The sequence below is a fragment of the Lethenteron reissneri genome, chromosome 15 (assembly GCF_015708825.2).
Source record: "Lethenteron reissneri isolate LAM-NWPU_2019-01 chromosome 15, ASM1570882v1, whole genome shotgun sequence".
Classification (NCBI taxonomy): Eukaryota; Metazoa; Chordata; class Hyperoartia; order Petromyzontiformes; family Petromyzontidae; genus Lethenteron; species Lethenteron reissneri.
The window spans coordinates 11,083,485-11,108,766 of NC_083793.1; the positions used below are offsets into that span (position 1 = coordinate 11,083,485).

Here is a 25,282-nt window from a genome sequence, read left to right on the forward strand (position 1 = left end):
AAATCCAAAATTTTACACTGTTTAGGGAAAAAAAATATTTAATTACCAATTGCTTAATGGTGGCAGGCAATCATCTGACCCATAAGGTGGCAGCCATCTCAAGCCAGAGGACGAGAGGACTCTCGCCGCCCGTTTCATGATGACGCAAATGTTGACTAACCACATGGCATGAAATCCCTGCCCCCACGCTGTACAATGGAGACTATTTATTTAAATCCTTTATATTAAGTTCACTTGCTTGCTTGCTTACGACCGTGCAAATCTTTCGGTCGTTTTTTAACCCACTTCCCGTTATCCAATCGAGCTGACATTTTGCACACAGACTCGTTGTGCGTGACAATTTATTTTCGTGAAAATTTTTTCCAAAATTTTCCACTTTTTAGGAAAAAATGTTTTTGTTATTTTTGCAATCGCAAACAAAATGGTTTGCGTTTTGACCGGTCGGTAACACGATTGCGTTATGTTGTTAGTTATATGAGGTATGGTTAGCTCTTGTTGTAGTGTGCGGGGGATTAGCTCAGATGGTAGAGCGCTCGCTTAGCATGCGAGAGGTAACGGGATCGATGCCCGTATCCTCCAAAGGGCAATATTTTAAAATCCTTTATTAAATCCTTTATATTAAGTTCACTTGCTTGCTTGCGTGCTTGCTTGCTTACGACCGTGCAAATCTTTCGGTCGTTTTTTAACCCACTTCCCGTGATCCAATCGAGCTGACATTTTGCACACAGACTCGTTGTTCGTGACAATTAATTTTCGTGAAAAAAATCCAAAATTTTACACTGTTTAGGGAATTTTTTTTTTATTACCAATTGCTTAATGGTGGCAGGCAATCATCTGACCCATAGGTGGCAGCCATCTCAAGCCAGAGGACGAGAGGACTCTCGCCGCCCGTTTCATGATGACGCAAATGTTGACTAACCACATGGCATGAAATCCCTGCCCCCACGCTGTACAATGGAGACTATTTATTTAAATCCTTTATATTAAGTTCACTTGCTTGCTTGCTTACGACCGTGCAAATCTTTCGGTCGTTTTTTAACCCATTTCCCGTGATCCAATCGAGCTGACATTTTGCACACAGACTCGTTGTGCGTGACAATTTATTTTCGTGAAAAATTTTTTCCAAAATTTTCCACTTTTTAGGAAAATTTTTTTTGTTATTTTTGCAATCGCAAACAAAATGGTTTGCGTTTTGACCGGTCGGTAACACGATTGCGTTATGTTGTTAGTTATATGAGGTATGGTTAGCTCTTGTTGTGGTGTGCGGGGGATTAGCTCAGATGGTAGAGCGCTCGCTTAGCTTGCGAGAGGTAACGGGATCGATGCCCGTATCCTCCAAAGGCTAATATTTTTAAATCCTTCATTAAATCCTTTATATTAAGTTCACTTGCTTGCTTGCTTACGACCGTGCAAATCTTTTGGTCGTTTTTTAACCCACTTCCCGTTATCCAATCGAGCTGACATTTTGCACACAGACTCGTTGTGCGTGACAATTTATTTTCGTGAAAATTTTTTTCCAAATTTTCTACTTTTTAGGAAAAATGTTTTTCTTATTTTTGCAATCGCAAACAAAATGGTTTGCGTTTTGACCGGTCGGTAACACGATTGCGTTATGTTGTTAGTTATATGAGGTATGGTTAAATCGTGTTGTAGTGTGCGGGGGATTAGCTCAGATGGTAGAGCGCTCGCTTAGCATGCGAGAGGTAACGGGATCGATGCCCGTATCCTCCAAAGGCTAATATTTTTAAATCCTTCATTAAATCCTTTATATTAAGTTCACTTGCTTGCTTGCTTACGACCGTGCAAATCTTTCGGTCGTTTTTTAACCCACTTCCCGTGATCCAATCGAGCTGACATTTTGCACACAGACTCGTTGTGCGTGACAATTATTTTTTGTGAAAAAAATCCAAAATTTTACACTGTTTAGGGAAAAAAATATTTAATTACCAATTGCTTAATGGTGGCAGGCAATCATCTGACCCATAGGTGGCAGCCATCTCAAGCCAGAGGACGAGAGGACTCTCGCCGCCCGTTTCATGATGACGCAAATGTTGACTAACCACATGGCATGAAATCCCTGCCCCCACGCTGTACAATGGAGACTATTTATTTAAATCCTTTATATTAAGTTCACTTGCTTGCTTGTTTACGACCGTGCAAATCTTTCGGTCGTTTTTTAACCCACTTCCCGTGATCCAATCGAGCTGACATTTTGCACACAGACTCGTTGTGCGTGACAATTTATTTTCGTGAAAATTTTTTTCCAAAATTTTCCACTTTTTAGGAAAAAATGTTTTTGTTATTTTTGCAATCGCAAACAAAATGGTTTGCGTTTTGACCGGTCGGTAACACGATTGCGTTATGTTGTTAGTTATATGAGGTATGGTTAGCTCTTGTTGTAGTGTGCGGGGGATTAGCTCAGATGGTAGAGCGCTCGCTTAGCATGCGAGAGGTAACGGGATCGATGCCCGTATCCTCCAAAGGGCAATGTTTTAAAATCCTTTATTAAATCCTTTATATTAAGTTCACTTGCTTGCTTGCGTGCTTGCTTGCGTGCTTGCTTGCTTACGACCGTGCAAATCTTTCGGTCGTTTTTTAACCCACTTCCCGTGATCCAATCGAGCTGACATTTTGCACACAGACTCGTTGTTCGTGACAATTAATTTTCGTGAAAAAAATCCAAAATTTTACACTGTTTAGGGAATTTTTTTTTTATTACCAATTGCTTAATGGTGGCAGGCAATCATCTGACCCATAGGTGGCAGCCATCTCAAGCCAGAGGACGAGAGGACTCTCGCCGCCCGTTTCATGATGACGCAAATGTTGACTAACCACATGGCATGAAATCCCTGCCCCCACGCTGTACAATGGAGACTATTTATTTAAATCCTTTATATTAAGTTCACTTGCTTGCTTGCTTACGACCGTGCAAATCTTTCGGTCGTTTTTTAACCCATTTCCCGTGATCCAATCGAGCTGACATTTTGCACACAGACTCGTTGTGCGTGACAATTTATTTTCGTGAAAAATTTTTTCCAAAATTTTCCACTTTTTAGGAAAATTTTTTTTGTTATTTTTGCAATCGCAAACAAAATGGTTTGCGTTTTGACCGGTCGGTAACACGATTGCGTTATGTTGTTAGTTATATGAGGTATGGTTAGCTCTTGTTGTGGTGTGCGGGGGATTAGCTCAGATGGTAGAGCGCTCGCTTAGCTTGCGAGAGGTAACGGGATCGATGCCCGTATCCTCCAAAGGCTAATATTTTTAAATCCTTCATTAAATCCTTTATATTAAGTTCACTTGCTTGCTTGCTTACGACCGTGCAAATCTTTTGGTCGTTTTTTAACCCACTTCCCGTTATCCAATCGAGCTGACATTTTGCACACAGACTCGTTGTGCGTGACAATTTATTTTCGTGAAAATTTTTTTCCAAATTTTCTACTTTTTAGGAAAAATGTTTTTCTTATTTTTGCAATCGCAAACAAAATGGTTTGCGTTTTGACCGGTCGGTAACACGATTGCGTTATGTTGTTAGTTATATGAGGTATGGTTAAATCTTGTTGTAGTGTGCGGGGGATTAGCTCAGATGGTAGAGCGCTCGCTTAGCATGCGAGAGGTAACGGGATCGATGCCCGTATCCTCCAAAGGCTAATATTTTTAAATCCTTCATTAAATCCTTTATATTAAGTTCACTTGCTTGCTTGCTTACGACCGTGCAAATCTTTCGGTCGTTTTTTAACCCACTTCCCGTGATCCAATCGAGCTGACATTTTGCACACAGACTCGTTGTGCGTGACAATTATTTTTGTGAAAAAAATCCAAAATTTTACACTGTTTAGGGAAAAAAATATTTAATTACCAATTGCTTAATGGTGGCAGGCAATCATCTGACCCATAGGTGGCAGCCATCTCAAGCCAGAGGACGAGAGGACTCTCGCCGCCCGTTTCATGATGACGCAAATGTTGACTAACCACATGGCATGAAATCCCTGCCCCCACGCTGTACAATGGAGACTATTTATTTAAATCCTTTATATTAAGTTCACTTGCTTGCTTGTTTACGACCGTGCAAATCTTTCGGTCGTTTTTTAACCCACTTCCCGTGATCCAATCGAGCTGACATTTTGCACACAGACTCGTTGTGCGTGACAATTTATTTTCGTGAAATTTTTTCCAAAATTTTCCACTTTTTAGGAAAAAATGTTTTTGTTATTTTTGCAATCGCAAACAAAATGGTTTGCGTTTTGACCGGTCGGTAACACGATTGCGTTATGTTGTTAGTTATATGAGGTATGGTTAGCTCTTGTTGTAGTGTGCGGGGGATTAGCTCAGATGGTAGAGCGCTCGCTTAGCATGCGAGAGGTAACGGGATCGATGCCCGTATCCTCCAAAGGGCAATGTTTTAAAATCCTTTATTAAATCCTTTATATTAAGTTCACTTGCTTGCTTGCGTGCTTGCTTGCGTGCTTGCTTGCTTACGACCGTGCAAATCTTTCGGTCGTTTTTTAACCCACTTCCCGTGATCCAATCGAGCTGACATTTTGCACACAGACTCGTTGTTCGTGACAATTAATTTTCGTGAAAAAAATCCAAAATTTTACACTGTTTAGGGAATTTTTTTTTTATTACCAATTGCTTAATGGTGGCAGGCAATCATCTGACCCATAGGTGGCAGCCATCTCAAGCCAGAGGACGAGAGGACTCTCGCCGCCCGTTTCATGATGACGCAAATGTTGACTAACCACATGGCATGAAATCCCTGCCCCCACGCTGTACAATGGAGACTATTTATTTAAATCCTTTATATTAAGTTCACTTGCTTGCTTGCTTACGACCGTGCAAATCTTTCGGTCGTTTTTTAACCCATTTCCCGTGATCCAATCGAGCTGACATTTTGCACACAGACTCGTTGTGCGTGACAATTTATTTTCGTGAAAAATTTTTTCCAAAATTTTCCACTTTTTAGGAAAATTTTTTTTGTTATTTTTGCAATCGCAAACAAAATGGTTTGCGTTTTGACCGGTCGGTAACACGATTGCGTTATGTTGTTAGTTATATGAGGTATGGTTAGCTCTTGTTGTGGTGTGCGGGGGATTAGCTCAGATGGTAGAGCGCTCGCTTAGCTTGCGAGAGGTAACGGGATCGATGCCCGTATCCTCCAAAGGCTAATATTTTTAAATCCTTCATTAAATCCTTTATATTAAGTTCACTTGCTTGCTTGCTTACGACCGTGCAAATCTTTTGGTCGTTTTTTAACCCACTTCCCGTTATCCAATCGAGCTGACATTTTGCACACAGACTCGTTGTGCGTGACAATTTATTTTCGTGAAAATTTTTTTCCAAATTTTCTACTTTTTAGGAAAAATGTTTTTCTTATTTTTGCAATCGCAAACAAAATGGTTTGCGTTTTGACCGGTCGGTAACACGATTGCGTTATGTTGTTAGTTATATGAGGTATGGTTAAATCTTGTTGTAGTGTGCGGGGGATTAGCTCAGATGGTAGAGCGCTCGCTTAGCATGCGAGAGGTAACGGGATCGATGCCCGTATCCTCCAAAGGCTAATATTTTTAAATCCTTCATTAAATCCTTTATATTAAGTTCACTTGCTTGCTTGCTTACGACCGTGCAAATCTTTCGGTCGTTTTTTAACCCACTTCCCGTGATCCAATCGAGCTGACATTTTGCACACAGACTCGTTGTGCGTGACAATTATTTTTGTGAAAAAAATCCAAAATTTTACACTGTTTAGGGAAAAAAAATATTTAATTACCAATTGCTTAATGGTGGCAGGCAATCATCTGACCCATAGGTGGCAGCCATCTCAAGCCAGAGGACGAGAGGACTCTCGCCGCCCGTTTCATGATGACGCAAATGTTGACTAACCACATGGCATGAAATCCCTGCCCCCACGCTGTACAATGGAGACTATTTATTTAAATCCTTTATATTAAGTTCACTTGCTTGCTTGCTTACGACCGTGCAAATCTTTCGGTCGTTTTTTAACCCACTTCCCGTGATCCAATCGAGCTGACATTTTGCACACAGACTCGTTGTGCGTGACAATTTATTTTCGTGAAAATTTTTTTCCAAATTTTCTACTTTTTAGGAAAAATGTTTTTCTTATTTTTGCAATCGCAAACAAAATGGTTTGCGTTTTGACCGGTCGGTAACACGATTGCGTTATGTTGTTAGTTATATGAGGTATGGTTAAATCTTGTTGTAGTGTGCGGGGGATTAGCTCAGATGGTAGAGCGCTCGCTTAGCATGCGAGAGGTAACGGGATCGATGCCCGTATCCTCCAAAGGCTAATATTTTTAAATCCTTCATTAAATCCTTTATATTAAGTTCACTTGCTTGCTTGCTTACGACCGTGCAAATCTTTCGGTCGTTTTTTAACCCACTTCCCGTGATCCAATCGAGCTGACATTTTGCACACAGACTCGTTGTGCGTGACAATTATTTTTTGTGAAAAAAATCCAAAATTTTACACTGTTTAGGGAAAAAAAATATTTAATTACCAATTGCTTAATGGTGGCAGGCAATCATCTGACCCATAGGTGGCAGCCATCTCAAGCCAGAGGACGAGAGGACTCTCGCCGCCCGTTTCATGATGACGCAAATGTTGACTAACCACATGGCATGAAATCCCTGCCCCCACGCTGTACAATGGAGACTATTTATTTAAATCCTTTATATTAAGTTCACTTGCTTGCTTGCTTACGACCGTGCAAATCTTTCGGTCGTTTTTTAACCCACTTCCCGTGATCCAATCGAGCTGACATTTTGCACACAGACTCGTTGTGCGTGACAATTTATTTTCGTGAAAATTTTTTCCAAAATTTTCCACTTTTTAGGAAAAAATGTTTTTGTTATTTTTGCAATCGCAAACAAAATGGTTTGCGTTTTGACCGGTCGGTAACACGATTGCGTTATGTTGTTAGTTATATGAGGTATGGTTAGCTCTTGTTGTAGTGTGCGGGGGATTAGCTCAGATGGTAGAGCGCTCGCTTAGCATGCGAGAGGTAACGGGATCGATGCCCGTATCCTCCAAAGGGCAATGTTTTAAAATCCTTTATTAAATCCTTTATATTAAGTTCACTTGCTTGCTTGCGTGCTTGCTTGCTTACGACCGTGCAAATCTTTCGGTCGTTTTTTAACCCACTTCCCGTGATCCAATCGAGCTGACATTTTGCACACAGACTCGTTGTTCGTGACAATTAATTTTCGTGAAAAAAATCCAAAATTTTACACTGTTTAGGGAATTTTTTTTTTTATTACCAATTGCTTAATGGTGGCAGGCAATCATCTGACCCATAGGTGGCAGCCATCTCAAGCCAGAGGACGAGAGGACTCTCGCCGCCCGTTTCATGATGACGCAAATGTTGACTAACCACATGGCATGAAATCCCTGCCCCCACGCTGTACAATGGAGACTATTTATTTAAATCCTTTATATTAAGTTCACTTGCTTGCTTGCTTACGACCGTGCAAATCTTTCGGTCGTTTTTTAACCCATTTCCCGTGATCCAATCGAGCTGACATTTTGCACACAGACTCGTTGTGCGTGACAATTTATTTTCGTGAAAAATTTTTTCCAAAATTTTCCACTTTTTAGGAAAAATTTTTTTGTTATTTTTGCAATCGCAAACAAAATGGTTTGCGTTTTGACCGGTCGGTAACACGATTGCGTTATGTTGTTAGTTATATGAGGTATGGTTAGCTCTTGTTGTGGTGTGCGGGGGATTAGCTCAGATGGTAGAGCGCTCGCTTAGCTTGCGAGAGGTAACGGGATCGATGCCCGTATCCTCCAAAGGCTAATATTTTTAAATCCTTCATTAAATCCTTTATATTAAGTTCACTTGCTTGCTTGCTTACGACCGTGCAAATCTTTTGGTCGTTTTTTAACCCACTTCCCGTTATCCAATCGAGCTGACATTTTGCACACAGACTCGTTGTGCGTGACAATTTATTTTCGTGAAAATTTTTTTCCAAATTTTCTACTTTTTAGGAAAAATGTTTTTCTTATTTTTGCAATCGCAAACAAAATGGTTTGCGTTTTGACCGGTCGGTAACACGATTGCGTTATGTTGTTAGTTATATGAGGTATGGTTAAATCGTGTTGTAGTGTGCGGGGGATTAGCTCAGATGGTAGAGCGCTCGCTTAGCATGCGAGAGGTAACGGGATCGATGCCCGTATCCTCCAAAGGCTAATATTTTTAAATCCTTCATTAAATCCTTTATATTAAGTTCACTTGCTTGCTTGCTTACGACCGTGCAAATCTTTCGGTCGTTTTTTAACCCACTTCCCGTGATCCAATCGAGCTGACATTTTGCACACAGACTCGTTGTGCGTGACAATTATTTTTGTGAAAAAAATCCAAAATTTTACACTGTTTAGGGAAAAAAATATTTAATTACCAATTGCTTAATGGTGGCAGGCAATCATCTGACCCATAGGTGGCAGCCATCTCAAGCCAGAGGACGAGAGGACTCTCGCCGCCCGTTTCATGATGACGCAAATGTTGACTAACCACATGGCATGAAATCCCTGCCCCCACGCTGTACAATGGAGACTATTTATTTAAATCCTTTATATTAAGTTCACTTGCTTGCTTGCTTTACGACCGTGCAAATCTTTCGGTCGTTTTTTAACCCACTTCCCGTGATCCAATCGAGCTGACATTTTGCACACAGACTCGTTGTGCGTGACAATTTATTTTCGTGAAAATTTTTTTCAAAAATTTTCCACTTTTTAGGAAAAAATGTTTTTGTTATTTTTGCAATCGCAAACAAAATGGTTTGCGTTTTGACCGGTCGGTAACACGATTGCGTTATGTTGTTAGTTATATGAGGTATGGTTAGCTCTTGTTGTAGTGTGCGGGGGATTAGCTCAGATGGTAGAGCGCTCGCTTAGCATGCGAGAGGTAACGGGATCGATGCCCGTATCCTCCAAAGGGCAATGTTTTAAAATCCTTTATTAAATCCTTTATATTAAGTTCACTTGCTTGCTTGCGTGCTTGCTTGCGTGCTTGCTTGCTTACGACCGTGCAAATCTTTCGGTCGTTTTTTAACCCACTTCCCGTGATCCAATCGAGCTGACATTTTGCACACAGACTCGTTGTTCGTGACAATTAATTTTCGTGAAAAAAATCCAAAATTTTACACTGTTTAGGGAATTTTTTTTTTATTACCAATTGCTTAATGGTGGCAGGCAATCATCTGACCCATAGGTGGCAGCCATCTCAAGCCAGAGGACGAGAGGACTCTCGCCGCCCGTTTCATGATGACGCAAATGTTGACTAACCACATGGCATGAAATCCCTGCCCCCACGCTGTACAATGGAGACTATTTATTTAAATCCTTTATATTAAGTTCACTTGCTTGCTTGCTTACGACCGTGCAAATCTTTCGGTCGTTTTTTAACCCATTTCCCGTGATCCAATCGAGCTGACATTTTGCACACAGACTCGTTGTGCGTGACAATTTATTTTCGTGAAAAATTTTTTCCAAAATTTTCCACTTTTTAGGAAAATTTTTTTGTTATTTTTGCAATCGCAAACAAAATGGTTTGCGTTTTGACCGGTCGGTAACACGATTGCGTTATGTTGTTAGTTATATGAGGTATGGTTAGCTCTTGTTGTGGTGTGCGGGGGATTAGCTCAGATGGTAGAGCGCTCGCTTAGCTTGCGAGAGGTAACGGGATCGATGCCCGTATCCTCCAAAGGCTAATATTTTTAAATCCTTCATTAAATCCTTTATATTAAGTTCACTTGCTTGCTTGCTTACGACCGTGCAAATCTTTTGGTCGTTTTTTAACCCACTTCCCGTTATCCAATCGAGCTGACATTTTGCACACAGACTCGTTGTGCGTGACAATTTATTTTCGTGAAAATTTTTTTCCAAATTTTCTACTTTTTAGGAAAAATGTTTTTCTTATTTTTGCAATCGCAAACAAAATGGTTTGCGTTTTGACCGGTCGGTAACACGATTGCGTTATGTTGTTAGTTATATGAGGTATGGTTAAATCTTGTTGTAGTGTGCGGGGGATTAGCTCAGATGGTAGAGCGCTCGCTTAGCATGCGAGAGGTAACGGGATCGATGCCCGTATCCTCCAAAGGCTAATATTTTTAAATCCTTCATTAAATCCTTTATATTAAGTTCACTTGCTTGCTTGCTTACGACCGTGCAAATCTTTCGGTCGTTTTTTAACCCACTTCCCGTGATCCAATCGAGCTGACATTTTGCACACAGACTCGTTGTGCGTGACAATTATTTTTGTGAAAAAAATCCAAAATTTTACACTGTTTAGGGAAAAAAAATATTTAATTACCAATTGCTTAATGGTGGCAGGCAATCATCTGACCCATAGGTGGCAGCCATCTCAAGCCAGAGGACGAGAGGACTCTCGCCGCCCGTTTCATGATGACGCAAATGTTGACTAACCACATGGCATGAAATCCCTGCCCCCACGCTGTACAATGGAGACTATTTATTTAAATCCTTTATATTAAGTTCACTTGCTTGCTTGCTTACGACCGTGCAAATCTTTCGGTCGTTTTTTAACCCACTTCCCGTGATCCAATCGAGCTGACATTTTGCACACAGACTCGTTGTGCGTGACAATTTATTTTCGTGAAAATTTTTTCCAAAATTTTCCACTTTTTAGGAAAAAATGTTTTTGTTATTTTTGCAATCGCAAACAAAATGGTTTGCGTTTTGACCGGTCGGTAACACGATTGCGTTATGTTGTTAGTTATATGAGGTATGGTTAGCTCTTGTTGTAGTGTGCGGGGGATTAGCTCAGATGGTAGAGCGCTCGCTTAGCATGCGAGAGGTAACGGGATCGATGCCCGTATCCTCCAAAGGGCAATGTTTTAAAATCCTTTATTAAATCCTTTATATTAAGTTCACTTGCTTGCTTGCGTGCTTGCTTGCGTGCTTGCTTGCTTACGACCGTGCAAATCTTTCGGTCGTTTTTTAACCCACTTCCCGTGATCCAATCGAGCTGACATTTTGCACACAGACTCGTTGTTCGTGACAATTAATTTTCGTGAAAAAAATCCAAAATTTTACACTGTTTAGGGAATTTTTTTTTTATTACCAATTGCTTAATGGTGGCAGGCAATCATCTGACCCATAGGTGGCAGCCATCTCAAGCCAGAGGACGAGAGGACTCTCGCCGCCCGTTTCATGATGACGCAAATGTTGACTAACCACATGGCATGAAATCCCTGCCCCCACGCTGTACAATGGAGACTATTTATTTAAATCCTTTATATTAAGTTCACTTGCTTGCTTGCTTACGACCGTGCAAATCTTTCGGTCGTTTTTTAACCCACTTCCCGTGATCCAATCGAGCTGACATTTTGCACACAGACTCGTTGTGCGTGACAATTTATTTTCGTGAAAATTTTTTCCAAAATTTTCCACTTTTTAGGAAAAAATGTTTTTGTTATTTTTGCAATCGCAAACAAAATGGTTTGCGTTTTGACCGGTCGGTAACACGATTGCGTTATGTTGTTAGTTATATGAGGTATGGTTAGCTCTTGTTGTGGTGTGCGGGGGATTAGCTCAGATGGTAGAGCGCTCGCTTAGCATGCGAGAGGTAACGGGATCGATGCCCGTATCCTCCAAAGGCTAATATTTTTAAATCCTTCATTAAATCCTTTATATTAAGTTCACTTGCTTGCTTGCTTACGACCGTGCAAATCTTTCGGTCGTTTTTTAACCCACTTCCCGTGATCCAATCGAGCTGATATTTTGCACACAGACTCGTTGTGCGTGACAATTAATGTTTGTGAAAAAAATCCAAAATTTTACACTGTTTATGGGGAAAAAAATGTAATTACCAATTGCTTAATCGTGGCAGACAATCATCTGACCCATAGGTGGCAGCCATCTCAAGCCAGAGGACGAGATGACTCGAGCCGCCCGTTTCATGATGACGCAAATGTTGACTAACCACATGGCATGAAATCCCTGCCCCCACGCTGTACAATGGAGACTATTTATTTAAATCCTTTACATTAAGTTCACTTGCTTGCTTGCTTACGACCGTGCAAATCTTTCGGTCGTTCTTTAACCCACTTCCCGTGATCCAATCGAGCTGACATTTTGCACACAGACTCGTTGTTCGTGACAATTAATTTTCGTGAAAAAAATAAAAAAATTTTACACTGTTTAGGGAAATTTTTTTTTATTACCAATTGCTTGATGGTGGCAGGCAATCATCTGACCCATAGGTGGCAGCCATCTCAAGCCAGAGGACGAGAGGACTCTCGCCGCCCGTTTCATGATGACGCAAATGTCGACTAACCACATGGCATAAAATCCCTGCCCCCACGCTGTACAATGGAGACTATTTATTTAAATCCTTTAAATTAAGTTCACTTGCTTGCTTGCTTATGACCGTGCAAATCTTTCGGTCGTTTTTTAACCCACTTCCCGTGATCCAATCGAGCTGACATTTTGCACACAGACTCGTTGTGCGTGACAATTTATTTTGGTGAAAATTTTTTTCCAAAATTGTACACTTTTTAGGAAAAATTTTTTTTCTTATTTTTGCAATCGCAAACAAAATGGTTTGCGTTTTGACCGGTCGGTAACACGATTGCGTTATGTTGTTAGTTATATGAGGTATGGTTAGCTCTTGTTGTAGTGTGCGGGGGATTAGCTCAGATGGTAGAGCGCTCGCTTAGCATGCGAGAGGTAACGGGATCGATGCCCGTATCCTCCAAAGGGCAATATTTTAAAATCCTTTATATTAAGTTCACTTGCTTGCTTGCGTGCTTGCTTGCTTGCTTACGACCGTGCAAATCTTTCGGTCGTTTTTTAACCCACTTCCCGTGATCCAATCGAGCTGACATTTTGCACACAGACTCGTTGTGCGTGACAATTAATTTTCGTGAAAAAAATCCAAAATTTTACACTGTTTAGGGAAAAAAATTTTAATTACCAATTGCTTAATCGGTGGCAGACAATCATCTGACCCATAGGTGGCAGCCATCTCAAGCCAGAGGACGAGATGACTCGAGCCGCCCGTTTCATGATGACGCAAATGTTGACTAACCACATGGCATGAAATCCCTGCCCCCACGCTGTACAATGGAGACTATTTATTTAAATCCTTTACATTAAGTTCACTTGCTTGCTTGCTTACGACCGTGCAAATCTTTTGGTCGTTTTTTAACCCACTTCCCGTTATCCAATCGAGCTGACATTTTGCACACAGACTCGTTGTGCGTGACAATTTATTTTCGTGAAAATTTTTTTCCAAATTTTCTACTTTTTAGGAAAAATGTTTTTCTTATTTTTGCAATCGCAAACAAAATGGTTTGCGTTTTGACCGGTCGGTAACACGATTGCGTTATGTTGTTAGTTATATGAGGTATGGTTAGATCTTGTTGTAGTGTGCGGGGGATTAGCTCAGATGGTAGAGCGCTCGCTTAGCATGCGAGAGGTAACGGGATCGATGCCCGTATCCTCCAAAGGCTAATATTTTTAAATCCTTCATTAAATCCTTTATATTAAGTTCACTTGCTTGCTTGCTTACGACCGTGCAAATCTTTCGGTCGTTTTTTAACCCACTTCCCGTGATCCAATCGAGCTGACATTTTGCACACAGACTCGTTGTTCGTGACAATTAATTTTTGTGAAAAAAATCCAAAATTTTACACTGTTTAGGGAAAAAAATATTTAATTACCAATTGCTTAATGGTGGCAGGCAATCATCTGACCCATAGGTGGCAGCCATCTCAAGCCAGAGGACGAGAGGACTCTCGCCGCCCGTTTCATGATGACGCAAATGTTGACTAACCACATGGCATGAAATCCCTGCCCCCACGCTGTACAATGGAGACTATTTATTTAAATCCTTTATATTAAGTTCACTTGCTTGCTTGCTTACGACCGTGCAAATCTTTCTGTCGTTTTTTAACCCACTTCCCGTGATCCAATCGAGCTGACATTTTGCACACAGACTCGTTGTGCGTGACAATTTATTTTCGTGAAAATTTTTTTCAAAAATTTTCCACTTTTTAGGAAAAATGTTTTTGTTATTTTTGCAATCGCAAACAAAATGGTTTGCGTTTTGACCGGTCGGTAACACGATTGCGTTATGTTGTTAGTTATATGAGGTATGGTTAGCTCTTGTTGTAGTGTGCGGGGGATTAGCTCAGATGGTAAGAGCGCTCGCTTTGCATGCGAGAGGTAACGGGATCGATGCCCGTATCCTCCAAAGGGCAATATTTTAAAATCCTTTATATTAAGTTCACTTGCTTGCTTGCGTGCTTGCTTGCGTGCTTGCTTGCTTACGACCGTGCAAATCTTTCGGTCGTTTTTTAACCCACTTCCCGTGATCCAATCGAGCTGACATTTTGCACACAGACTCGTTGTTCGTGACAATTAATTTTCGTGAAAAAAATCCAAAATTTTACACTGTTTAGGGAATTTTTTTTTTATTACCAATTGCTTAATGGTGGCAGGCAATCATCTGACCCATAGGTGGCAGCCATCTCAAGCCAGAGGACGAGAGGACTCTCGCCGCCCGTTTCATGATGACGCAAATGTTGACTAACCACATGGCATGAAATCCCTGCCCCCACGCTGTACAATGGAGACTATTTATTTAAATCCTTTATATTAAGTTCACTTGCTTGCTTGCTTACGACCGTGCAAATCTTTCGGTCGTTTTTTAACCCATTTCCCGTGATCCAATCGAGCTGACATTTTGCACACAGACTCGTTGTGCGTGACAATGTATTTTCGTGAAAATTTTTTTCCAAAATTTTCCACTTTTTAGGAAATTTTTTTTTGTTATTTTTGCAATCGCAAACAAAATGGTTTGCGTTTTGACCGGTCGGTAACACGATTGCGTTATGTTGTTAGTTATATGAGGTATGGTTAGCTCTTGTTGTGGTGTGCGGGGGATTAGCTCAGATGGTAGAGCGCTCGCTTAGCATGCGAGAGGTAACGGGATCGATGCCCGTATCCTCCAAAGGCTAATATTTTTAAATCCTTCATTAAATCCTTTATATTAAGTTCACTTGCTTGCTTGCTTACGACCGTGCAAATCTTTTGGTCGTTTTTTAACCCACTTCCCGTTATCCAATCGAGCTGACATTTTGCACACAGACTCGTTGTGCGTGACAATTTATTTTCGTGAAAATTTTTTTCCAAATTTTCTACTTTTTAGGAAAAATGTTTTTCTTATTTTTGCAATCGCAAACAAAATGGTTTGCGTTTTGACCGGTCGGTAACACGATTGCGTTATGTTGTTAGTTATATGAGGTATGGTTAGCTCGTGTTGTGGTGTGCGGGGGATTAGCTCAGATGGTAGAGCGCTCGCTTAGCATGCGAGAGGTAACGGGATCGATGCCCGTATCCTCCAAAGGCTAATATTTTTAAATCCTTCATTAAATCCTTTATATTAAGTTCACTTGCTTGCTTGCTTACGACCGTGCAAATCTTTCGGTCGTTTTTTAACCCACTTCCCGTGATCCAATCGAGCTGATATTTTGCACACAGACTCGTTGTGCGTGACAATTAATGTTTGTGAAAAAAATCCAAAATTTTACACTGTTTATGGGAAAAAAAATGTAATTACCAATTGCTTAATCGTGGCAGACAATCATCTGACCCATAGGTGGCAGCCATCTCAAGCCAGAGGACGAGATGACTCGAGCCGCCCGTTTCATGATGACGCAAATGTTGACTAACCACATGGCATGAAATCCCTGCCCCCACGCTGTACAATGGAGACTATTTATTTAAATCCTTTACATTAAGTTCACTTGCTTGCTTGCTTTCGACCGTGCAAATCTTTCGGTCGTTTTTTAACCCACTTCCCGTGATCCAATCGAGCTGACATTTTGCACACAGACTCGTTGTGCGTGACAATTTATTTTCGTGAAAAATTTTTTCCAAAATTTTCTACTTTTTAGGAAAAAATGTTTTTCTTATTTTTGCAATCGCAAACAAAATGGTTTGCGTTTTGACGGGTCGGTAACACGATTGCGTTATGTTGTTAGTTATATGAGGTATGGTTAGCTCTTGTTGTAGTGTGCGGGGGATTAGCTCAGATGGTAGAGCGCTCGCTTAGCATGTGAGAGGTAACGGGATCGATGCCCGTATCCTCCAAAGGCTAATATTTTTAAATCATTCATTAAATCCTTTATATTAAGTTCACTTGCTTGCTTGCTTACGACCTTGCAAATTTTTCGGTCGTTTTTTAACCCACTTCCCGTGATCCAATCGAGCTGACATTTTGCACACAGACTCGTTGTGCGTGACAATTAATTTTTGTGAAAAAAATCCAAAATTTTACACTGTTTAGGGAAAAAAAATGTTAATTACCAATTGCTTAATCGTGGCAGACAATCATCTGACCCATAGGTGGCAGCCATCTCAAGCCAGAGGACGAGATGACTCGAGCCGCCCGTTTCATGATGACGCAAATGTTGACCAACCACATGGCATGAAATCCCTGCCCCCACGCTGTACAATGGAGACGATTTATTTAAATCCTTTATATTAAGTTCACTTGCTTGCTTGCTTTACGACCGTGCAAATCTTTCGGTCGTTTTTTAACCCACTTCCCGTGATCCAATCGAGCTGACATTTTGCACACAGACTCGTTGTGCGTGACAATTTATTTTCGTGAAAATTTTTTTCCAAAATTTTCTACTTTTTAGGAAAAAATGTTTTTCTTATTTTTGCAATCGCAAACAAAATGGTTTGCGTTTTGACCGGTCGGTAACACGATTGCGTTATGTTGTTAGTTATATGAGGTATGGTTAGCTCTTGTTGTAGTGTGCGGGGGATTAGCTCAGATGGTAGAGCGCTCGCTTAGCATGCGAGAGGTAACGGGATCGATGCCCGTATCCTCCAAAGGCTAATATTTTTAAATCCTTCATTAAATCCTTTATATTAAGTTCACTTGCTTGCTTGCTTACGACCGTGCAAATCTTTCGGTCGTTTTTTAACCCACTTCCCGTGATCCAATCGAGCTGACATTTTGCACACAGACTCGTTGTGCGTGACAATTAATTTTCGTGAAAAAAATCCAAAATTTTACACTGTTTAGGGGAAAAAAAATGTAATTACCAATTGCTTAATCGTGGCAGACAATCATCTGACCCATAGGTGGCAGCCATCTCAAGCCAGAGGACGAGATGACTTGAGCCGCCCGTTTCATGATGACGCAAATGTTGACCAACCACATGGCATGAAATCCCTGCACCCACGCTGTACAATGGAGACTATTTATTTAAATCCTTTATATTAAGTTCACTTGCTTGCTTGCTTTCGACAGTGCAAATCTTTCGGTCGTTTTTTAACCAATTTCCCGTGATCCAATCGAGCTGACATTTTGCACACAGACTCGTTGTGCGTGACAATTTATTTTCGTGAAAATTTTTTTCCAAAATTTTCTACTTTTTAGGAAAACATTTTTTTTCTTATTTTTGCCATCGCAAACAAAATGGTTTGCGTTTTGACCGGTCGGTAACACGATTGCGTTATGTTGTTAGTTATATGAGGTATGGTTAGCTCTTGGTGTAGTGTGTGGGGGATTAGCTCAGATGGTAGAGCGCTCGCTTAGCATGCGAGAGGTAACGGGATCGATGCCCGTATCCTCCAAAGGGCAATATTTTAAAATCCTTTATTAAATCCTTTATATTAAGTTCACTTGCTTGCTTGCGTGCTTGCTTGCTTACGACCGTGCAAATCTTTCGGTCGTTTTTTAACCCACTTCCCGTGATCCAATCGAGCTAACATTTTGCACACAGACTCGTTGTTCGTGACAATTAATTTTCGTGAAAAAAATCCAAAATTTTACACTGTTTAGGGAATTTTTTTTTAATTACCAATTGCTTAATGGTGGCAGGCAATCATCTGACCCATAGGTGGCAGCCATCTCAAGCCAGAGGACGAGAGGACTCTCGCCGCCCGTTTCATGATGACGCAAATGTTGACTAACCACATGGCATGAAATCCCTGCCCCCACGCTGTACAATGGAGACTATTTATTTAAATCCTTTATATTAAGTTCACTTGCTTGCTTGCTTACGACCGTGCAAATCTTTCGGTCGTTTTTTAACCCACTTCCCGTGATCCAATCGAGCTGACATTTTGCACACAGACTCGTTGTGCGTGACAATTTATTTTGGTGAAAATTTTTTTCCAAAATTTTACACTTTTAGGAAAATTTTTTTTTCTTATTTTTGCAATCGCAAACAAAATGGTTTGCGTTTTGACCGGTCGGTAACACGATTGCGTTATGTTGTTAGTTATATGAGGTATGGTTAGCTCTTGTTGTAGTGTGCGGGGGATTAGCTCAGATGGTAGAGCGCTCGCTTAGCATGCGAGAGGTAACGGGATCGATGCCCGTATCCTCCAAAGGGCAATATTTTAAAATCCTTTATTAAATCCTTTATATTAAGTTCACTTGCTTGCTTGCGTGCTTGCTTGCGTGCTTGCTTGCTTACGACCGTGCAAATCTTTCGGTCGTTTTTTAACCCACTTCCCGTGATCCAATCGAGCTGACATTTTGCACACAGACTCGTTGTTCGTGACAATTAATTTTCGTGAAAAAAATCCAAAATTTTACACTGTTTAGGGAATTTTTTTTTTTATTACCAATTGCTTAATGGTGGCAGGCAATCATCTGACCCATAGGTGGCAGCCATCTCAAGCCAGAGGACGAGAGGACTCTCGCCGCCCGTTTCATGATGACGCAAATGTTGACTAACCACATGGCATGAAATCCCTGCCCCCACGCTGTACAATGGAGACTATTTATTTAAATCCTTTATATTAAGTTCACTTGCTTGCTTGCTTACGACCGTGCAAATCTTTCGGTCGTTTTTTAACCCATTTCCCGTGATCCAATCGAGCTAACATTTTGCACACAGACTCGTTGTGCGTGACAATTTATTTTCGTGAAAATTTTTTTCCAAAATTTTCCACTTTTTAGGAAATTTTTTTTTGTTATTTTTGCAATCGCAAACAAAATGGTTTGCGTTTTGACCGGTCGGTAACACGATTGCGTTATGTTGTTAGTTATATGAGGTATGGTTAGCTCTTGTTGTAGTGTGCGGGGGATTAGCTCAGATGGTAGAGCGCTCGCTTAGCATGAGAGAGGTAACGGGATCGATGCCCGTATCCTCCAAAGGGCAATATTTTAAAATCCTTTATTAAATCCTTTATATTAAGTTCGCTTGCTTGCTTGCGTGCTTGCTTGCGTGCTTGCTTGCTTACGACAGTGCAAATCTTTCGGTCGTTTTTTAACCCACTTCCCATGATCCAATCGAGCTGACATTTTGCACACAGACTCGTTGTTCGTGACAATTAATTTTCGTGAAAAAAATCCAAAATTTTACACTGTTTAGGGAATTTTTTTTTTATTACCAATTGCTTAATGGTGGCAGGCAATCATCTGACCCATAGGTGGCAGCCATCTCAAGCCAGAGGACGAGAGGACTCTCGCAGCCCGATTCATGATGACGCAAATGTTGACTAACCACATGGCATGAAATCCCTGCCCCCACGCTGTACAATGGAGACTATTTATTTAAATCCTTTATATTAAGTTCACTTGCTTGCTTGCTTACGACCGTGCAAATCTTTCGGTCGTTTTTTAACCCATTTCCCGTGATCCAATCGAGCTGACATTTTGCACACAGACTCGTTGTGCGTGACAATGTATTTTCGTGAAAATTTTTTTCCAAAATTTTCCACTTTTTAGGAAATTTTTTTTTGTTATTTTTGCAATCGCAAACAAAATGGTTTGCGTTTTGACCGGTCGGTAACACGATTGCGTTATGTTGTTAGTTATATGAGGTATGGTTAGCTCTTGTTGTGGTGTGCGGGGGATTAGCTCAGATGGTAGAGCGCTCGCTTAGCATGCGAGAGGTAACGGGATCGATGCCCGTATCCTCCAAAGGCTAATATTTTTAAATCCTTCATTAAATCCTTTATATTAAGTTCACTTGCTTGCTTGCTTACGACCGTGCAAATCTTTTGGTCGTTTTTTAACCCACTTCCCGTTATCCAATCGAGCTGACATTTTGCACACAGACTCGTTGTGCGTGACAATTTATTTTCGTGAAAATTTTTTTCCAAATTTTCTACTTTTTAGGAAAAAATTTTTTCTTATTTTTGCAATCGCAAACAAAATGGTTTGCGTTTTGACCGGTCGGTAACACGATTGCGTTATGTTGTTAGTTATATGAGGTATGGTTAGCTCGTGTTGTGGTGTGTGGGGGATTAGCTCAGATGGTAGAGCGCTCGCTTAGCATGCGAGAGGTAACGGGATCGATGCCCGTATCCTCCAAAGGCTAATATTTTTAAATCCTTCATTAAATCCTTTATATTAAGTTCACTTGCTTGCTTGCTTATGACCGTGCAAATCTTTCGGTCGTTTTTTAACCCACTTCCCGTGATCCAATCGAGCTGATATTTTGCACACAGACTCGTTGTGCGTGACAATTAATGTTTGTGAAAAAAATCCAAAATTTTACACTGTTTATGGGAAAAAAATGTAATTACCAATTGCTTAATCGTGGCAGACAATCATCTGACCCATAGGTGGCAGCCATCTCAAGCCAGAGGACGAGATGACTCGAGCCGCCCGTTTCATGATGACGCAAATGTTGACTAACCACATGGCATGAAATCCCTGCCCCCACGCTGTACAATGGAGACTATTTATTTAAATCCTTTACATTAAGTTCACTTGCTTGCTTGCTTACGACCGTGCAAATCTTTCGGTCGTTTTTTAACCCACTTCCCGTGATCCAATCGAGCTGACATTTTGCACACAGACTCGTTGTGCGTGACAATTTATTTTCGTGAAAAATTTTTTCCAAAATTTTCTACTTTTTAGGAAAAAATGTTTTTCTTATTTTTGCAATCGCAAACAAAATGGTTTGCGTTTTGACGGGTCGGTAACACGATTGCGTTATGTTGTTAGTTATATGAGGTATGGTTAGCTCTTGTTGTAGTGTGCGGGGGATTAGCTCAGATGGTAGAGCGCTCGCTTAGCATGTGAGAGGTAACGGGATCGATGCCCGTATCCTCCAAAGGCTAATATTTTTAAATCATTCATTAAATCCTTTATATTAAGTTCACTTGCTTGCTTGCTTACGACCGTGCAAATTTTTCGGTCGTTTTTTAACCCACTTCCCGTGATCCAAACGAGCTGACATTTTGCACACAGACTCGTTGTGCGTGACAATTAATTTTTGTGAAAAAAAATCCAAAATTTTACACTGTTTAGGGAAAAAAAATGTAATTACCAATTGCTTAATCGTGGCAGACAATCATCTGACCCATAGGTGGCAGCCATTTCAAGCCAGAGGACGAGATGACTCGAGCCGCCCGTTTCATGATGACGCAAATGTTGACCAACCACATGGCATGAAATCCCTGCACCCACGCTGTACAATGGAGACGATTTATTTAAATCCTTTATATTAAGTTCACTTGCTTGCTTGCTTTCGACCGTGCAAATCTTTCGGTCGTTTTTTAACCCACTTCCCGTGATCCAATCGAGCTGACATTTTGCACACAGACTCGTTGTGCGTGACAATTTATTTTCGTGAAAATTTTTTTCCAAAATTTTCTACTTTTTAGGAAAAAATGTTTTTCTTATTTTTGCAATCGCAAACAAAATGGTTTGCGTTTTGACCGGTCGGTAACACGATTGCGTTATGTTGTTAGTTATATGAGGTATGTTTAGCTCTTGTTGTAGTGTGCGGGGGGTTAGCTCAGATGGTAGAGCGCTCGCTTAGCATGCGAGAGGTAACGGGATCGATGCCCGTATCCTCCAAAGGCCAATATTTTTAAATCCTTTACATTAAGTTCACTTGCTTGCTTGCGTGCTTGCTTGCTTGCTTGCTTACGACCGTGCAAATCTTTCGGTCGTTTTTTAACCCACTTCCCGTGATCCAATCGAGCTAGACATTTTGCACACAGACTCGTTGTGCGTGACAATACATTTTCGTGAAAAAAATCCTAAATTTTACACTGTTTAGGGTAAAAAAAAGTATTTAATTACCAATTGCTTAATCGTGGCAGACAATCATCTGACCCATAGGTGGCAGCCATCTCAAGCCAGAGGACGAGATGACTTGAGCCGCCCGTTTCATGATGACGCAAATGTTGACCAACCACATGGCATGAAATCCCTGCACCCACGCTGTACAATGGAGACTATTTATTTAAATCCTTTATATTAAGTTCACTTGCTTGCTTGCTTTCGACAGTGCAAATCTTTCGGTCGTTTTTTAACCAATTTCCCGTGATCCAATCGAGCTGACATTTTGCACACAGACTCGTTGTGCGTGACAATTTATTTTCGTGAACATTTTTTTCCAAAATTTTCTACTTTTTAGGAAAAAATTTTTTTTCTTATTTTTGCCATCGCAAACAAAATGGTTTGCGTTTTGACCGGTCGGTAACACGATTGCGTTATGTTGTTAGTTATATGAGGTATGGTTAGCTCTTGGTGTAGTGTGTGGGGGATTAGCTCAGATGGTAGAGCGCTCGCTTAGCATGCGAGAGGTAACGGGATCGATGCCCGTATCCTCCAAAGGGCAATATTTTAAAATCCTTTATTAAATCCTTTATATTAAGTTCACTTGCTTGCTTGCGTGCTTGCTTGCTTACGACCGTGCAAATCTTTCGGTCGTTTTTTAACCCACTTCCCGTGATCCAATCGAGCTAACATTTTGCACACAGACTCGTTGTTCGTGACAATTAATTTTCGTGAAAAAAATCCAAAATTTTACACTGTTTAGGGAATTTTTTTTTAATTACCAATTGCTTAATGGTGGCAGGCAATCATCTGACCCATAGGTGGCAGCCATCTCAAGCCAGAGGACGAGAGGACTCTCGCCGCCCGTTTCATGATGACGCAAATGTTGACTAACCACATGGCATGAAATCCCTGCCCCCACGCTGTACAATGGAGACTATTTATTTAAATCCTTTATATTAAGTTCACTTGCTTGCTTGCTTACGACCGTGCAAATCTTTCGGTCGTTTTTTAACCCACTTCCCGTGATCCAATCGAGCTGACATTTTGCACACAGACTCGTTGTGCGTGACAATTTATTTTGGTGAAAATTTTTTTCCAAAATTTAAAACTTTTAAGGAAAATTTTTTTTTCTTATTTTTGCAATCGCAAACAAAATGGTTTGCGTTTTGACCGGTCGGTAACACGATTGCGTTATGTTGTTAGTTATATGAGGTATGGTTAGCTCTTGTTGTAGTGTGCGGGGGATTAGCTCAGATGGTAGAGCGCTCGCTTAGCATGCGAGAGGTAACGGGATCGATGCCCGTATCCTCCAAAGGGCAATATTTTAAAATCCTTTATTAAATCCTTTATATTAAGTTCACTTGCTTGCTTGCGTGCTTGCTTGCTTACGACCGTGCAAATCTTTCGGTCGTTTTTTAACCCACTTCCCGTGATCCAATCGAGCTGACATTTTGCACACAGACTCGTTGTTCGTGACAATTAATTTTCGTGAAAAAAATCCAAAATTTTACACTGTTTAGGGAATTTTTTTTTTTATTACCAATTGCTTAATGGTGGCAGGCAATCATCTGACCCATAGGTGGCAGCCATCTCAAGCCAGAGGACGAGAGGACTCTCGCCGCCCGTTTCATGATGACGCAAATGTTGACTAACCACATGGCATGAAATCCCTGCCCCCACGCTGTACAATGGAGACTATTTATTTAAATCCTTTATATTAAGTTCACTTGCTTGCTTGCTTACGACCGTGCAAATCTTTCGGTCGTTTTTTAACCCATTTCCCGTGATCCAATCGAGCTGACATTTTGCACACAGACTCGTTGTGCGTGACAATTTATTTTCGTGAAAATTTTTTTCCAAAATTTTCCACTTTTTAGGAATTTTTTTTTTGTTATTTTTGCAATCGCAAACAAAATGGTTTGCGTTTTGACCGGTCGGTAACACGATTGCGTTATGTTGTTAGTTATATGAGGTATGGTTAGCTCTTGTTGTAGTGTGCGGGGGATTAGCTCAGATGGTAGAGCGCTTGCTTAGCATGCGAGAGGTAACGGGATCGATGCCCGTATCCTCCAAAGGCTAATATTTTTAAATCCTTCATTTAATCCTTTATATTAAGTTCACTTGCTTGCTTGCTTACGACCGTGCAAATCTTTTGGTCGTTTTTTAACCCACTTCCCGTTATCCAATCGAGCTGACATTTTGCACACAGACTCGTTGTGCGTGACAATTTATTTTCGTGAAAATTTTTTTCCAAATTTTCTACTTTTTAGGAAAAATGTTTTTCTTATTTTTGCAATCGCAAACAAAATGGTTTGCGTTTTGACCGGTTGGTAACACGATTGCGTTATGTTGTTAGTTATATGAGGTATGGTTAGCTCTTGTTGTGGTGTGCGGGGGATTAGCTCAGATGGTAGAGCCCTCGCTTAGCATGCGAGAGGTAACGGGATCGATGCCCGTATCCTCCAAAGGCTAATATTTTTAAATCTTTCATTAAATCCTTTATATTAAGTTCACTTGCTTGCTTGCTTACGACCGTGCAAATCTTTCGGTCGTTTTTTAACCCACTTCCCGTGATCCAATCGAGCTGATATTTTGCACACAGACTCGTTGTGCGTGACAATTAATGTTTGTGAAAAAAATCCAAAATTTTACACTGTTTATGGGAAAAAAAATGTAATTACCAATTGCTTAATCGTGGCAGACAATCATCTGACCCATAGGTGGCAGCCATCTCAAGCCAGAGGACGAGATGACTCGAGCCGCCCGTTTCATGATGACGCAAATGTTGACTAACCACATGGCATGAAATCCCTGCCCCCACGCTGTACAATGGAGACTATTTATTTAAATCCTTTACATTAAGTTCACTTGCTTGCTTGCTTACGACCGTGCAAATCTTTCGGTCGTTTTTTAACCCACTTCCCGTGATCCAATCGAGCTGACATTTTGCACACAGACTCGTTGTGCGTGACAATTTATTTTCGTGAAAAATTTTTTCCAAAATTTTCTACTTTTTAGGAAAAAATGTTTTTTTATTTTTGCAATCGCAAACAAAATGGTTTGCGTTTTGACGGGTCGGTAACACGATTGCGTTATGTTGTTAGTTATATGAGGTATGGTTAGCTCTTGTTGTAGTGTGCGGGGGATTAGCTCAGATGGTAGAGCGCTCGCTTAGCATGCGAGAGGTAATGGGATCGATGCCCGTATCCTCCAAAGGCTAATATTTTTAAATCCTGCATTAA

At 40.7% G+C, this 25,282-nt stretch overlaps 26 non-coding genes across 26 annotated transcripts; all 26 read left to right on the forward strand.

Moving 5' to 3' along the window:
- Positions 1-506: 506 nt before the first annotated feature.
- Positions 507-579, forward strand: TRNAA-AGC (transfer RNA alanine (anticodon AGC)). Its single transcript has one exon. It is a non-coding gene; the product is annotated as a tRNA-Ala (tRNA).
- A 1,079-nt stretch (positions 580-1,658) lies between these two features.
- On the forward strand, positions 1,659-1,731 carry TRNAA-AGC (transfer RNA alanine (anticodon AGC)). The gene has a single exon. It is a non-coding gene; the product is annotated as a tRNA-Ala (tRNA).
- A 676-nt stretch (positions 1,732-2,407) lies between these two features.
- Positions 2,408-2,480, forward strand: TRNAA-AGC (transfer RNA alanine (anticodon AGC)). The gene has a single exon. It is a non-coding gene; the product is annotated as a tRNA-Ala (tRNA).
- A 1,091-nt stretch (positions 2,481-3,571) lies between these two features.
- TRNAA-AGC (transfer RNA alanine (anticodon AGC)) lies at positions 3,572-3,644 on the forward strand. The gene has a single exon. It is a non-coding gene; the product is annotated as a tRNA-Ala (tRNA).
- Positions 3,645-4,317: 673 nt separating this feature from the next.
- TRNAA-AGC (transfer RNA alanine (anticodon AGC)) lies at positions 4,318-4,390 on the forward strand. Its single transcript has one exon. It is a non-coding gene; the product is annotated as a tRNA-Ala (tRNA).
- Positions 4,391-5,481: 1,091 nt separating this feature from the next.
- On the forward strand, positions 5,482-5,554 carry TRNAA-AGC (transfer RNA alanine (anticodon AGC)). The gene has a single exon. It is a non-coding gene; the product is annotated as a tRNA-Ala (tRNA).
- Positions 5,555-6,228: 674 nt separating this feature from the next.
- On the forward strand, positions 6,229-6,301 carry TRNAA-AGC (transfer RNA alanine (anticodon AGC)). Its single transcript has one exon. It is a non-coding gene; the product is annotated as a tRNA-Ala (tRNA).
- Positions 6,302-6,977: 676 nt separating this feature from the next.
- On the forward strand, positions 6,978-7,050 carry TRNAA-AGC (transfer RNA alanine (anticodon AGC)). The gene has a single exon. It is a non-coding gene; the product is annotated as a tRNA-Ala (tRNA).
- A 1,080-nt stretch (positions 7,051-8,130) lies between these two features.
- TRNAA-AGC (transfer RNA alanine (anticodon AGC)) lies at positions 8,131-8,203 on the forward strand. Its single transcript has one exon. It is a non-coding gene; the product is annotated as a tRNA-Ala (tRNA).
- Positions 8,204-8,879: 676 nt separating this feature from the next.
- Positions 8,880-8,952, forward strand: TRNAA-AGC (transfer RNA alanine (anticodon AGC)). The gene has a single exon. It is a non-coding gene; the product is annotated as a tRNA-Ala (tRNA).
- Positions 8,953-10,042: 1,090 nt separating this feature from the next.
- TRNAA-AGC (transfer RNA alanine (anticodon AGC)) lies at positions 10,043-10,115 on the forward strand. Its single transcript has one exon. It is a non-coding gene; the product is annotated as a tRNA-Ala (tRNA).
- A 675-nt stretch (positions 10,116-10,790) lies between these two features.
- TRNAA-AGC (transfer RNA alanine (anticodon AGC)) lies at positions 10,791-10,863 on the forward strand. The gene has a single exon. It is a non-coding gene; the product is annotated as a tRNA-Ala (tRNA).
- A 698-nt stretch (positions 10,864-11,561) lies between these two features.
- Positions 11,562-11,634, forward strand: TRNAA-AGC (transfer RNA alanine (anticodon AGC)). The gene has a single exon. It is a non-coding gene; the product is annotated as a tRNA-Ala (tRNA).
- A 1,030-nt stretch (positions 11,635-12,664) lies between these two features.
- Positions 12,665-12,737, forward strand: TRNAA-AGC (transfer RNA alanine (anticodon AGC)). Its single transcript has one exon. It is a non-coding gene; the product is annotated as a tRNA-Ala (tRNA).
- A 678-nt stretch (positions 12,738-13,415) lies between these two features.
- TRNAA-AGC (transfer RNA alanine (anticodon AGC)) lies at positions 13,416-13,488 on the forward strand. The gene has a single exon. It is a non-coding gene; the product is annotated as a tRNA-Ala (tRNA).
- Positions 13,489-14,163: 675 nt separating this feature from the next.
- Positions 14,164-14,237, forward strand: TRNAA-UGC (transfer RNA alanine (anticodon UGC)). The gene has a single exon. It is a non-coding gene; the product is annotated as a tRNA-Ala (tRNA).
- Positions 14,238-14,923: 686 nt separating this feature from the next.
- Positions 14,924-14,996, forward strand: TRNAA-AGC (transfer RNA alanine (anticodon AGC)). The gene has a single exon. It is a non-coding gene; the product is annotated as a tRNA-Ala (tRNA).
- Positions 14,997-15,316: 320 nt separating this feature from the next.
- TRNAA-AGC (transfer RNA alanine (anticodon AGC)) lies at positions 15,317-15,389 on the forward strand. The gene has a single exon. It is a non-coding gene; the product is annotated as a tRNA-Ala (tRNA).
- A 1,426-nt stretch (positions 15,390-16,815) lies between these two features.
- On the forward strand, positions 16,816-16,888 carry TRNAA-AGC (transfer RNA alanine (anticodon AGC)). Its single transcript has one exon. It is a non-coding gene; the product is annotated as a tRNA-Ala (tRNA).
- Positions 16,889-17,565: 677 nt separating this feature from the next.
- On the forward strand, positions 17,566-17,638 carry TRNAA-AGC (transfer RNA alanine (anticodon AGC)). The gene has a single exon. It is a non-coding gene; the product is annotated as a tRNA-Ala (tRNA).
- A 686-nt stretch (positions 17,639-18,324) lies between these two features.
- TRNAA-AGC (transfer RNA alanine (anticodon AGC)) lies at positions 18,325-18,397 on the forward strand. Its single transcript has one exon. It is a non-coding gene; the product is annotated as a tRNA-Ala (tRNA).
- A 1,470-nt stretch (positions 18,398-19,867) lies between these two features.
- TRNAA-AGC (transfer RNA alanine (anticodon AGC)) lies at positions 19,868-19,940 on the forward strand. Its single transcript has one exon. It is a non-coding gene; the product is annotated as a tRNA-Ala (tRNA).
- Positions 19,941-20,260: 320 nt separating this feature from the next.
- On the forward strand, positions 20,261-20,333 carry TRNAA-AGC (transfer RNA alanine (anticodon AGC)). Its single transcript has one exon. It is a non-coding gene; the product is annotated as a tRNA-Ala (tRNA).
- A 1,424-nt stretch (positions 20,334-21,757) lies between these two features.
- Positions 21,758-21,830, forward strand: TRNAA-AGC (transfer RNA alanine (anticodon AGC)). The gene has a single exon. It is a non-coding gene; the product is annotated as a tRNA-Ala (tRNA).
- Positions 21,831-22,519: 689 nt separating this feature from the next.
- On the forward strand, positions 22,520-22,592 carry TRNAA-AGC (transfer RNA alanine (anticodon AGC)). Its single transcript has one exon. It is a non-coding gene; the product is annotated as a tRNA-Ala (tRNA).
- A 687-nt stretch (positions 22,593-23,279) lies between these two features.
- Positions 23,280-23,352, forward strand: TRNAA-AGC (transfer RNA alanine (anticodon AGC)). Its single transcript has one exon. It is a non-coding gene; the product is annotated as a tRNA-Ala (tRNA).
- Positions 23,353-25,282: the final 1,930 nt, after the last annotated feature.